The 13,042-nt window shown below is 35.0% G+C and overlaps 1 long non-coding RNA gene across 6 annotated transcripts; it reads left to right on the forward strand.

Moving 5' to 3' along the window:
• The first annotated feature begins 4,421 nt into the window (after positions 1–4,421).
• On the forward strand, positions 4,422–12,445 carry LOC112710744 (uncharacterized). Of its 6 annotated transcripts, none has more exons than XR_011865585.1 (6): positions 4,422–4,963; positions 5,074–5,191; positions 5,310–5,522; positions 8,438–8,479; positions 11,309–11,346; positions 11,796–12,445. It is a non-coding gene; the product is annotated as an uncharacterized lncRNA (long non-coding RNA). The 6 variants fall into 6 exon arrangements; XR_011865586.1 differs by having other exon boundaries at positions 11,788–11,817; XR_011865587.1 differs by lacking the exon at positions 11,309–11,346.
• The last annotated feature ends 597 nt before the right edge of the window (positions 12,446–13,042 follow it).

The raw sequence follows: 13,042 nt of genomic DNA on the forward strand, positions 1-13,042 counted from the left end.
CGAGGCCATAAATTCATACCGAGAAATGCAGGACAATAGTTTCTTCCTTGACCAACCAACATTTGTTTCAGTTCTTCGAGCTTGTCCTCTCTTACCAGCATTGCAAGATAGGAAAGAGATACATTCTCTAATATTCCACACTGGTTTTGACTTGGATGAGTTAACCAGCAGTGCACTCATAGACATGTATGCTAAATGTAGGGATGTAAAAAGTAATGTGCAAGTTTTTGAAGAAATGGGTACTAAAAAGGATGTGATTTCTTAGAACTCAATGATAGTTGGATTTGCAAAAATTGGTTATGCAGAAAGCGCTCTGAAGTTCTTCAATGAGATGGCTCACTCATGTGTTACACCAGATGATGTCACATTCCTCGAAGTGCTCACTGCTTGCAGCCATGCAGGGTGGGCTTTCGAAGGCCGTCAAATTTTTTATCTCATGGTGAACTGTTATAGCATTAAACCCAGGGCTGATCACTATGCTTGCATTGTGGATCTTCTTGGTCGTTGAGGTAATATCAAAGAAGCTGAAGAGTTCATCCACAAACTAAATGTCAAACCGAATGCTATGATTTGGGCCAATTTATTAGGATCTTGTCGAATTCATGGTGATGACATAACTGGAGAGCGAGCAGCTAAGAACCTTATAAAGTTAGGACTTGACAATTTTTTCCCATATGTATTGCTTTCTAATATGTATGCTACATCAGGACATTGGAATGAAGTGAGATCTTTGAGGATCACTATGATATAGAAAGAAATCCAAAAGATGCCTGGGTTTAGCTAGATTGTTGTAAGAAAAAAGACAAACTCATTTGTTGCAGGTATATCACATCCTAATTATACTGAAATTTCACATTCTTTGAAGCATTTGACAGTACTCATGAGAGACAACAGATTCTAGAAAAAAGACAAAATTTAATTTTTCACTGTAATAGGAAATCAAGTAATCAACTTATATTTGCATTCTAACAAAGAACAAATCATACATATATTCCATTGTTACTGCTTTCTCGCAAATGGAAAGAATTATATTATTATTTGCATTACTTATGAACTGTTTGTTGTAAATTTGTTATGCATTTCATGTGTTTGAATATAAGTTTCTGGTTAGAACTTAAAAAATAAAAAGTAAACCCTCACGTTACCTGGATTAAGCTCCTCTAATTTTATTCCTAACTATATTTTTCTTGACTTTTAACACTTTAACAATCCACGTGAAATAAGTTCTAAACTTTTAATTAGTGACTCACACTGCAAGAAGCAAGAGCTCCTTGTTTCTATGATGTTGCACTGATTTATTTGTTTTCTCATTACATATGCATTGGTGATTTAATATAATTAGGAGCCATATCTTATATATATTATAATTGAAGGATTTCTCCTTTTATTTTATTCTTCCCTAATGTCTCATATTAAATCTTAAGAATAGGTACATCCAAGTTGGGGAAAAAATAATATAGGGAAGGAGTGTGGGACACACCAAATTTTGTGAACATGGCCCCCACATGCTTATATTTATGCCGGTAGAGTTTGTGACAAAGAGGAAGTGGAATCACTGGACAAAACTATTATTAATATTACCTTAGCTTGGTAATAACTCAAAATTAAAAATCTTATTAAGTACTTGTAATAGGGTTACATTATCTAATAATTGCATTTGGAAATTGGAATAATCATTATGCTCATTGTTTTGGAGTATTTGTGTGTGTTTATTTTAAATGGGACTTGGAAAGACTGAATATGAATAAATTTTATAAGCTTTTTATAGTTTTTGGTCTAATTGTATTTGAAGTAGCTTCCTTCTTTCAGTTCTTTGACCTTTACGTTTGAAGTTATTAATTGTAATTAAAGCTTAAATTGTCTGGTGGAACTTTGAAGCTATTAGATGCACATTTTCAACATGTTTTTTAAATCCTAAATTATTATTCTAATTGTATTGGCGCCTATAAAACAAAGGATTAACTTTACTTCTATTGTAGTTATTTTAGTACCATCCTTTCTTGATACTCCTTAAAAATATACTATTAAAATGTAAGTGTCACTGTCCTTAAAATTGTTGTCATTACCTAACCTATTAATTTGAAATAGTTACAAAATTTATCTTTCCATGTTATTACTTTAGTCATTAAGGAAGATTATAAAATTTGTCTTTTGCGTTATGATTTAAGTCTTTTAAAATAATAAGATTAACATATAGTGAATTAGTGATACAACATTTTATATGGACTAAAATGTGATTAGCCGCTAACTCTTTTCTTTAAATAGGACACTTACCCAATTCCTTTCTTTCATTTTCACAGCACGCAATACGCATCTATTCAATAGAAGCATTAAAAGGTAGGTTTTTTTGTTTGTCGATGTGTCTTGCAGTTGCACCTCAAGTCCAAGGTTTCTTATTCTTAAGCCCTTATTCACTCACCATTCAGCACTGCCCTTCCCCTTCTCCTCCTTCCATCTTACAAGTCTACGACGACCTTCTCCGCATTTGCTTCCGCTTACGACAAACTAAAACCAATTCCCATAACCATCACAGCTACCATGTGTTCAATAATATTCCTAACCACAGCGACGGAAAAATGGCAAAGGTTATTCAAGCACACGACATTTCCTCTTATGGATTCCTTGTAAGTGCCACCATCGATCTCTACACCACTGCCGGCAATGTCCCTTTTGCTCAGAGGCTCTTCCACCAGCTCCATCCCCTTCAGAGACATTTATCCGCTTATAATTCTATCATTTCCATGTACTCAAGGCAGGGGTTATTCAAAAATACACTCTGTTATTTCATTTCTATGATGTGTTTCATGCAGTTGCCTGACCAATTCACACTCTTTATTTGTTCAAAGCTCATGAATGTTGAATTCGGCACGCTGCTTCACTCCTGCATGATCAAGGCAGGTTTTGAGTCCAATTCGTTCGGCCAGGGTACTTTTATCGATCTCTATGCTGCTTTCTCCACCATGCTAGCACCATATTTGACGCCACAATCCACTTGGACACTGTTTCTTGGACGGCTTTGATTTCTGGTTATGTTCGAGCTGGGCTACCGTAAGACGCCCTCCAATCGTTTGACAAAATGAAGATAGCTGGCTGCTCTCCTGACCAGGTTATTTTCGTGACTGTTCTCAATGCTCTTGTGAATTTGGGTAAGCTAGATGATACTTGTAAATTGTTCCGAGACATGCACACTAGCAATGTTGTGGCATGGAATGCGATGATCTCTGGTCATGCTAAGAGGGGCTATCACAAGGAGGCCCTTGAGTTCTTTCTCAAAATGAGAAAGTGTGGTATAAAGTCCTCAAGGTCCACGCTGGCAAGTGTTCTTAGTGTGATTGCCAGCTTAGCTACGTTGGATTGGGTTACTAGTCCATTGAGAGGCTATCAAACAATGTTTGGATTCTAGTATATATGTGGAAAGTTCTTTGATCAGTATGTATAGGAAGTGCGAAATGTTAGATGCTGCAAAGCAAGTATTTGATGTCATGTCTGAGAAAAATATGGTCACTTGGAATGCCATGCTGGGTGTAACATCCCGCATTTTTGAAAATCTAATTATAAATAAATTGTGATTTTATTTTATTAAGTTTAAACTTTATAATTTTAGAAATTATTTTATTGGAGATAATTAAATAGATTCGGAGATAATTTCATTTTAAATCAAATAAGATTCTTAAGTAATTTTCTATAATGGAATATTTTGTATAATTTTAGTAATTGAAAAATAAGAAAGAATTGTATGATTTAATTCAAGTAACTATTATTCTAAAAGGATTACGATTTATTTTATTAATTTGATATCTTATTTTATAAATTAGTCGATTAAGAATAATTAAATTAGTTTTATTAATATTTGGAGTTTAAGTTAATCAATATTCTTATGTAATTTTTATAATTGGTTATTTCATATGTTTTGGAAATAAAATTTAGTGATGGAAGTATTATATAATTTAATTTAAGTAATTTCTATTATGAATAAATTATGGTTTATTTTATTAATTTGAGCTCCTAGAGATTAATTTATTAGGAATGATTAAATGGATTTTTATAAATACTTAAAGTTTAAGTAATTTTATTATAATTAGATATTTTGTAAATAGAAATTAAAGTTTCGATAATAAAAAAATAATAAAGAGTTATATCATTTAATTTGAATAATTAGTATTGAGTTTAAACTATATTTTATAAAATGTAATTAGTATGCTTATTCTATAATTTAAATTAAAAATAATTGTTTGAACTCATTGATATATTAATAAATAAAATCTTATGCACTTTAAAAGTAATTTTTATAGCATTATATTTAAATTCTAAATTGTTATCCTCTCATAAATGTTTTGTAAAATTGTTAAATTACTCGTATATATATATTTTTCTTAGTCTTATGTTTCTTATTTTATACGTACTGTTAGTATCTAATACGTGTCCTTCCTAACCAATTAAACACACACACGCACCGGTATACTCATCTCCTCCTTATAACCCCACGTTTACCCATTCTTACCATTTATCTTCAAAAGAATGTATATCATATATATGTGGACAGCAAAATAAAAGGGGAAGCCAAAATTAGAGTGGGAGTGACGGAGAGGGAGAGTCCGAACCAAAGGGAGCCAGAGGATGAGAGGAGAGGACAGGGGAAGGGAAGGAAGAGGCGTTGCCGGTGATGAACACAGCCACCGTCGCAGCTTTCTGACCGCCACACCACCAAACCCTAGCCGTTATAGAGGAGAGGGTGATCGAAGTAGAGAAGCACCGCGTGAAGGAAGGAAGTTCCATCGTCAGCGCTGCTTTTAGGGGAAGCCGCTACCACTACGGCGGGGGAAACGAACATGGGAGAAGAGGTTTCGTTGATGCTGTCACAGAGGGAGAGGACGAGACGTGTGTGAGAGAGTGACGCGCCGAGGAGGGACCATTCCTCTGCCGCTGCCGCTGCCGGAATCTTCGGTCGCCGCCATCAATAGTGGTGAGTCAGTTAAACCCTAGCCATGAGAACCACCATCTCTGAACCTTTGCCGCTCTGTAAATACCCAGTATCTACCTCTGATGTTCTTGACTATGTTATGTTTGTTGGAGCTTGTCTCCATGGAGTTACTGGCGGGGTGTTGCTGCTGCCGGAACCACCGCGGGGTGCTGCTAGGAATCGCTGCTGCCCTGCTTCCGCTATACTTAGGTTTAACATCCATTGGCCTGGGTTAGCCTTTTCCCCTTATTTCTGCTCCAATTTCACGCTCTATTCTGCCGATTTCTTATTAAATTGCTTGTTCTTGTTTTAATTTAAATTTGGCCTGTGCTCCGTTTTAAATTACCAGAGCTGTTTCTGCCTTTCGATTCCATTGAATTCGAAATCTTCATTTCACTGCAACCATGGTCATTGTTGTGGAAGTTAATGCTACTGCCGTCCCGGTTGTGTTGAGATGTAGTGCTGCTGCTTTCTGGGCAGAAACGGTTGCGTGACTAGTAGAGGTACAGCCAGCTGTCTCGCAACAATTCTGCCAACGGTCTCTTGTAATTGCGACATCGAGGTAGGGGGTTTAATTAAATGGTTTTAATTTTAGAATGCCCGCAAGGTTTATTGAGTAATCTGCAAATAGTCTTAATTGTTGTGAGTGATTAATTGATGATATGAATGCTAAAATGTGTTTGTGAAGTATAATTGGAATTATTGATAGCGAAATTGATTGGTTGTGTGGATGTTGAATTGTGGCTGTGAATTTATTGAAATTGAGGATTTTGTGGAATTGATTGATCATGGGTGGAATATGAAATGTTGAAGAGTGATTGATGAAAATTCTGAATTTTGATGGATTATGTTGGAATTGTTGCTGTTGAGATGGTTTTATAATTATTCTATCGGTGATGGATTTAGTTGATGATTGACTGGAATTGGGTTTAGAGAATGTTTAAAGGATTGAATTTGAGATGTTGAATTACTTGCTGAACAAGCTGAACTTTGAAATTAAACGGCAACTTTGAAAGTGAGTTAGTAACTCTATAGTGACTGAAATTATAAGAATTGAAATGTTAAGTAAATTATATTAAGTGTAATTGTGGAAATTCAATTTTTAAGGTTTCGTATCAGTTAGAGAACTAGTTATGATTTTCTAAAGTTGAATTCCAAAATCTGAGTTTCTGCATAACTTCTAAACTGAGTCAGCAGTTTTGAAAAGCTATAACTAATTCTGTGTTTATCGGAATTGCGTGAAACCAAATCTGGGTTAAACTTGGGGATACAAGGAACTAAACTGGTAAATTTGAGACTTTTTCATTAAGTTTATGATTTATGGTAAATTTTTGAATTGGGGATGTCAAATCTGGTTTTTCTGCAGAACGTTTAACACAGCAGCAACTTGATTCCTTTAATAGAAATTCTGCACTTGGAATTTTGAAATGGAACCAATTTTAAATGAAACTTTAGTCCTATTATTTTTATGTCGTAAAATTTCAGAATGGTTGAACTTGCGGTTTAAAAGATACAAATTTTTGAAATACGATGCATTATGCAGCAAAGGCCAGATTCTGTTTTCTTAAATCAGTAAATTTGGAAGTTTATAACTTTTGAACCTGGTTGGATATCGAGGTGCAACCAATTGGAAGTAAAAATTAAGTATGTTTAGCATATGTGAAGTAAATTTCAGGGCTATCCATGTTTTAATGAGTAAGTTATGGCACTTGGAAGAAGATAAGTTCATTAAATTTTGAAACAGAATTCTGCAGAAAATTAGTTAGCTTCTAGGTTATATAACTTCTTCATTAAAAATGATATTGACCTGAAACCAATTGGAAAAGACACTTGGATGAGTGTAGTTGAACTGTATTAATTTTCAAAGTCATTGGATTTAACTTGGATTTTATATTGAATTTTGAATATCACATGCTGCTGCTGTTTTTCTGGTTTTACTCACTACAGAGCAGTCTCGGTTTTGCCTTTATTCCTAAGGCTAGAGAAACCAGAAAATTATGATCTTTAGTTTGTTAGAAAGCTTATTTTAAGACGAACGCCTGGACATAAAGTTTGCGCAATTCCGAGTTCATTTGCTATATTAAAAACAGAAAAGAAGATAGGGTGCTGGGAATGCTCGAGTAAGAGTTATGAGTTCATAAAACTAAAGATGAACCTTAGTGAAATATGGCTGTTTCAATGTTGGAATTTGCTTGTTTCTGAATTGAATTGATATTGGAAAGGTTAAAAAGAGTTTGGTGGATTGTTTGGTTGGGACCCGTAAGGGTGGCTAAGTCCTATTTTTAAAGGAGATTATGTCCGAATTTTTATAAAAGTATAAGGACTTAATCAAAGTCAATATTTAAGGTTTATTTAATGATAATAACTTCCATGATTCTTTTAAGAAAAGATTATTTGGTATATGAGATTGTTGGCAAGGGCGTGGGTCTTGTCCCGCTTGCGTATTTGTAATTATGAAAGAAAAAGGGAAGAGTAATGTACTTATTGTATGATTATCTGTTGCTTGAAGCAACCCAAGAGATGTTTGTTTGTTGCTTGAAACAACCCAAGAGATGTTTGTTTGTTGCTTGAAACAACCCAAGAGATGTCTGTTTGTTGCTTGAGGCAACCCAAGAGATAGTGTTTGCTTATTTGTTGCTTAATGCAACCCAAGAGATATTATATATATTTGTTGCTTAATGCAACCCAAGAGATATTATATATATATGTTGCTTAATGCAACCCAAGAGATATTATTTAATTATCTGTTGCCCTGAGGCAACCCAAGAGTAATTTTCCGTTCCCAAGAGTATATTTCCTGCGAGTAGAAAGCAGAGGCTGTCTCAATAGAGCTGCTAATAATTATATGCGCATTTATTTGAATGGAAAATCGTATCCGGGAAATCGTGGACTCGTGACCGGATAAATGTCGGGAAGGCAGGTGCTAACCGACACATGAGCTCATGGCCTGCACTAGGACTAGACATTCATCATATGCATCTATGTGACATTGTTTGGTTGTGTATATTGTAATTGGAATGCCTAAGTGAATAATTCTGTTTAACTGCTAATTGCTATACTTGATGTAATTGCTCTTGATTGTGTTTGAACCTCATTACTTGTGGTTGTAACTGATTGACTGGATTGTGGTGAATTGGATGTTGATTGAATTGCTTAGGCCTGAGGCCGTGATTGGTTTGTGTTTGAGGTTTAGTAAAGTATGAAAGATTAAGCTGGTTCAGCATAGACTTAATGAACCTATGCTTGGAACAAATTAGTCATTCATACAGTCTAGGAAACTTTTGAGAGTTTTATAAAGAAAATATGGGTTTAGGATTTTGAATAATTAACTAATGCTTTTAAAGAAGGTTAATTTTCTTTTAGATGTATCTGAATGAAATTAACTGTTTGCGCTTTATTCTTTACTTTTACGGCATTCTCTACCTCTACTGAGAACATGTGGTTTGGTTCTCACCCCCAAATTTTCCACCCTTTCAGTGACACAGATTTGAAGATGCAATTTGAAGCTGCGAGCGATTAGTAGGTTTTCTTTATGGTTTTAATTGCTTTCATAGAGTCCCCTCGCTCTTTTCCTTTGAAGTTTTATTTTATCAGAGGGGTAGGTATTGTATTTGGGTTTATATGACTTTCTATGTATAAGAATTACTATTAATAATACTTATATGATTGTATTATTATTTGCAATGCTTATCTTTGATACATGTCTTGAAAGAATAAAAACAAAATTTTCCGGAATTTTCTTAAAACTAAAACGCGAACTCGATATAAAGGCTCAGTAATTAAGTAGTTAATATTAGAAAAGGTCACGTAACGTTCTTTCTAGTAGAAATACCCTGACTTAAGCAAGGTATTTTGCTGGAAGGGATGTTACACTGGGAGTTTATGCACATAATGGTTATTTCAATCATGTAATGGAGCTATTCCTTGACATGACATGACATACCATTGAAGCGGACGAATTTACCTTCACTAGCATTTTGAGTTCATGTGCTTGTTTTGAAAGCTTAGAAATTGGTCGTCAGGTGCATTCAGTTGTTATCAAGAGAAGTTTTGCAAACAATTTATTTGTGAACAATGCATTTGTAGATATGTATGCTAAGGCTGGGGCTTTGAAGGAAGCTAGGAAATAGTTTGAGCACATGAAAATGCGAGATAACATTTCTAGGAATGCCATTATTGTTGGATATGTGCAGGAAGAAGAGGAAACTGATGCTTTCAAAATGTTCAACAGAATGAGGTTACATGGCATAATACCTGACGAGGTAGCTTTGTCAAGCATACTTAGCTCTTATGGAAATGTTAAGCTTTTAGAAGCAGGATTGCAGTTCCATTGCCTGATAGTTAAGTTAGGATTAGAAACAAACCTTTTTGTTGGAAGTTATCATATTGACATGTATTCTAAATGTTGGTCCATTGAAGATGGACGAAAAATCTATTCTAGCATGCCTGAATGGAGCGTGGTATCCATTAATGCTCTGACTTCAGGATATGCTCTAAAAAATATAAGAAGTTATTAATCTTCTTAGTGAGATGCTGGCATTGGGGTTCAAGCCATCTGAACTTACATTTGCAAGCCTGATAGATGCTTGTAACGGTTCTCAGGTAATTCTAGGGTTGCAGATCCACTGTGCTATAGTTAAGAGGGGTCCATTATGTGGTAGTGAGTTCTTAAGTACCTCTTTGTTGGGCATGTATAAGGACTCACAAAGGATTGCAGATGGCAACTTACTTTTCTCAGAGTTTTCGAACCTTAAAAGCATTGTTATGTGGACTGCTTTAATTTTTGGGAATACTCAAAATGATTGCTATTACGAGGCCATAAATTCATACTGAGAAATGCGGGACAACAGTATCTTCCTTGACCAAGCAACATTTGTTTCAGTTCTTCGAGCTTGTGCTCTCTTATCGGTATTGCAAGATGGGAAATAGATACATTCTCTAATATTTCATACTGGTTTTGACTTGCATGAGTTAACCAGCAGTGCACTCATAGTTATGTATGCTAAATGTGGGGATGTAAAAAGTGCGGTGCAAGTTTTTTATGAAATGGGTACTAAAAAGAATGTGATTCCTTGGAACACAATGTTAGTTGGATTTGCATAAAATGGTCATGCAGAAATCACGCTGAAGGTCTTCAATGAGATGGTTCACTCATGTGTTACACCAGATGATGTCACATTCCTCGGAGTGTTCACTGCTTGCAGCCATGCTGGGTGTGTTTCTGAGGGCCGTCAAATTTTTTCTCTCATGGTGAACTGTTATGGCATTAAACCCAGGGATGATCACTATGCTTGCATTGTGGATCTTCTTGGTCGTTGGGGTAATCTCAAAGAAGCTGAAGAGTTCATCGACAAACTAAATGTCGAACCAAATGCTATGATTTGGGCCAATTTATTGGGAGCTTGCCGAATTCATGGTGATGACATAAGGGGAGAGCAAGCAGCTACGAACATTATTAAGTTAGAACCCGACAATTCTACCCCATATGTATTGCTTTCTAATATGTATGCTGCATCAGGACATTAGAAAGAATCTAGATCTTTGAGGATCACTATGATACAGAAAGAAATCTAAAAGATGCCTGAGTGTAGCTGGATTATTGTAGGACAAAAGAAGAACTCATTTGTTGCAAGTATATCACATCCTAATTATGCTAAAATTTCACATTCTTTGAAGTATTTGACAGCACGCATGAGAGACAACAGATTCTAGGATGATGGAATTTTTCTTGTTGGTTAAATTTAATTTTTCACAGTAAAAGAAAATCAAGCAATCAACTCAGGTTTGCATTTTGACAAAGAACAAATCGTACTTATTATTTTGGTCTATTTGCGTTTGAAGTAGCTTCCTTCTTTTAGTTCTTTGACCTTTGGTTTGAAGTTATTAATTGTAATTAAAGCTTAAATTGTATGGTGGAACTTTGAAGCTATTAGATGCATATTTCCAATATGTTTTTTAATGCCTAAATTATTGTTCTAATTGCATTGGCACCTATAAAACAGGGGATTAACTTTACTTCTATTGTAATTATTTTAGCACTATCCTTTTTTGATACTCCTTAAAAAGATACTACTAAAATGTAAGTGTTACTGTCCTTAAAATTGTTGTCATTATCTAACCTATAGATTTGAAATAGTTACAAAGTTTATCTTTCCATGTTATTACTTTAGTCCTTATAGAAGATTATAAAATTTGTCTTTTGCATTATGATTTAAGTCTTTTAAAATAATAAGATTAACATATAGTGAATTAGAAATACAACATTTTATATGGACTAAAATGTGATTAGCCGCTAACGGTTTTCTCTAAATAGGGCCCTTATCCAATTCCTTTCTTTCATTTTCACAGCACGCAATACGCATCTATGCAATAGAAGCATTAACAAGGTAGTTTTATTTGTTTATCGATGCGTCTTATAGTTGCACCTCAAGTCCAAGGTTTCTTATTCTTAAGACCTTATTCGTCACATATATACTAGAATCCAAACCTTGTTTGATAGTCTCTCAATGCACTAGCAACCCATAATCCAACGCAGCTAAGCTAGCATTTGCACTTAGAACACTTGGACTTGAATGGTGAGTGAATAAGGTCTTAAGAATAAGAAACCTTGGACTTGAGGTGTGATATAAACCATTATTTTATGATTTATATTGTGTTTAATTGAGTAATTTTATCAAGTCTTTCACCCACTTATTCATATGATTAGCATGATATTCCAAGTCCTTCCAAAATTTGTTCTATGATTGAAAACTTGCTTCCTAAAGATCTTTTAATTATATATTTTTATTTTTCTTTATACCATTTGATGTCATGATCTGTGTGTTAAGTGTTTCAGGCTTCATAGGGCAGGAATGGCTTAGAGAATAGAGAGGAAGCTTGCAAAAATAGAAGGAAAACAAGAAATTGAGGAGATGACCAGCGAGAAGTGACGCGGCCACATGGCTCACGCGACCGCGCGAAATAGAGGAAATCGCAGTGACGCGCTCGCGTGCCTGACGCGAAGGCGTGGATTGGAAGCTGCACGAGTGACGCGAATGCATGGTCGACGCGCACACGTGGCACGAAAAACGCTGGATGACGCGAACGCGTGGACGATGCGGTCGCGTGACGTGCGCGATCTGCAAAATTTATTAGAATCGCTGGCCTGGATTCTGGGCCGCGTTTTAACCCAGCTTTCGGCCCAGAAACGCAGATTAGAGCCAGGAAACATGCAGAGACAAAAGACAATTCACATTCGGCATAATTTCTAGTTTTAGTTTCTGGGATCAAGAGAGAGAATTCTACCTCTTCCTCTAGGTTTTTCTTTACATTCATAGTTTAGAATTTGAAGATTTTGCTTTGGTTATTGAGAAGAGTCTACCTCCGAAACTGGTCATTCTAGTTTGTTTACTTACCTTTCACTTACTCTTTCATATCCTTAATTTGTCCAGAGTTACAATTGGATTATTTTTAGAGTTCATTTAATACAAGACTATTTTTATTTTTTAATTGATCTCTTTGATTATTGTTTATCATGTCTCTTTTTATTTCCCCTTTTAATTTTGTGAAGTCTACATTTATGATATTGGAGTAGTTTTCCAACTTGATTGGGAGTTGATTAAAAGGAGAACCTTGAGTTAGAATACTCAAGAGTTCAATTGTAATTGGTTCGTTGTTGGTTGGCTTGTTAGTCACTAACTCTAACCCTTCCCAAGGGAGAGGATTAGGACTTGTGAATAGAAGTTGACTATTAACTTGACTTTCTTTCATTTGTTGAGGGTTAAATAAGTAGAAATAATTACTAATTTTTAATTGATCTTGAGAAAATTCCAACAATGATAGAACTTCCGATTAATCTTCTCCCGGTCAAGATTTTATTTAAATTACATAAATTCTCTGATTTAATTTCCTATTTATCAAACTCAAAACCATTTTGGAAAACCTCTGATTAATAAAATAGCACATCTTTCTGCAACTCGTTGGGAGACGACCTGGGATTCATACTCCTAGTTTTTAATTCTAATTTTGTGACAACTCTTTTCTAAATTGACAAGTGGATTTTTGCTGTTTAAGAGCTGTACTTGCAAAGCTATTTTTCTTAAT

The sequence above is a fragment of the Arachis hypogaea genome, chromosome 9, assembly GCF_003086295.3.
Source record: "Arachis hypogaea cultivar Tifrunner chromosome 9, arahy.Tifrunner.gnm2.J5K5, whole genome shotgun sequence".
Lineage (NCBI taxonomy): Eukaryota > Viridiplantae > Streptophyta > Magnoliopsida > Fabales > Fabaceae > Arachis > Arachis hypogaea.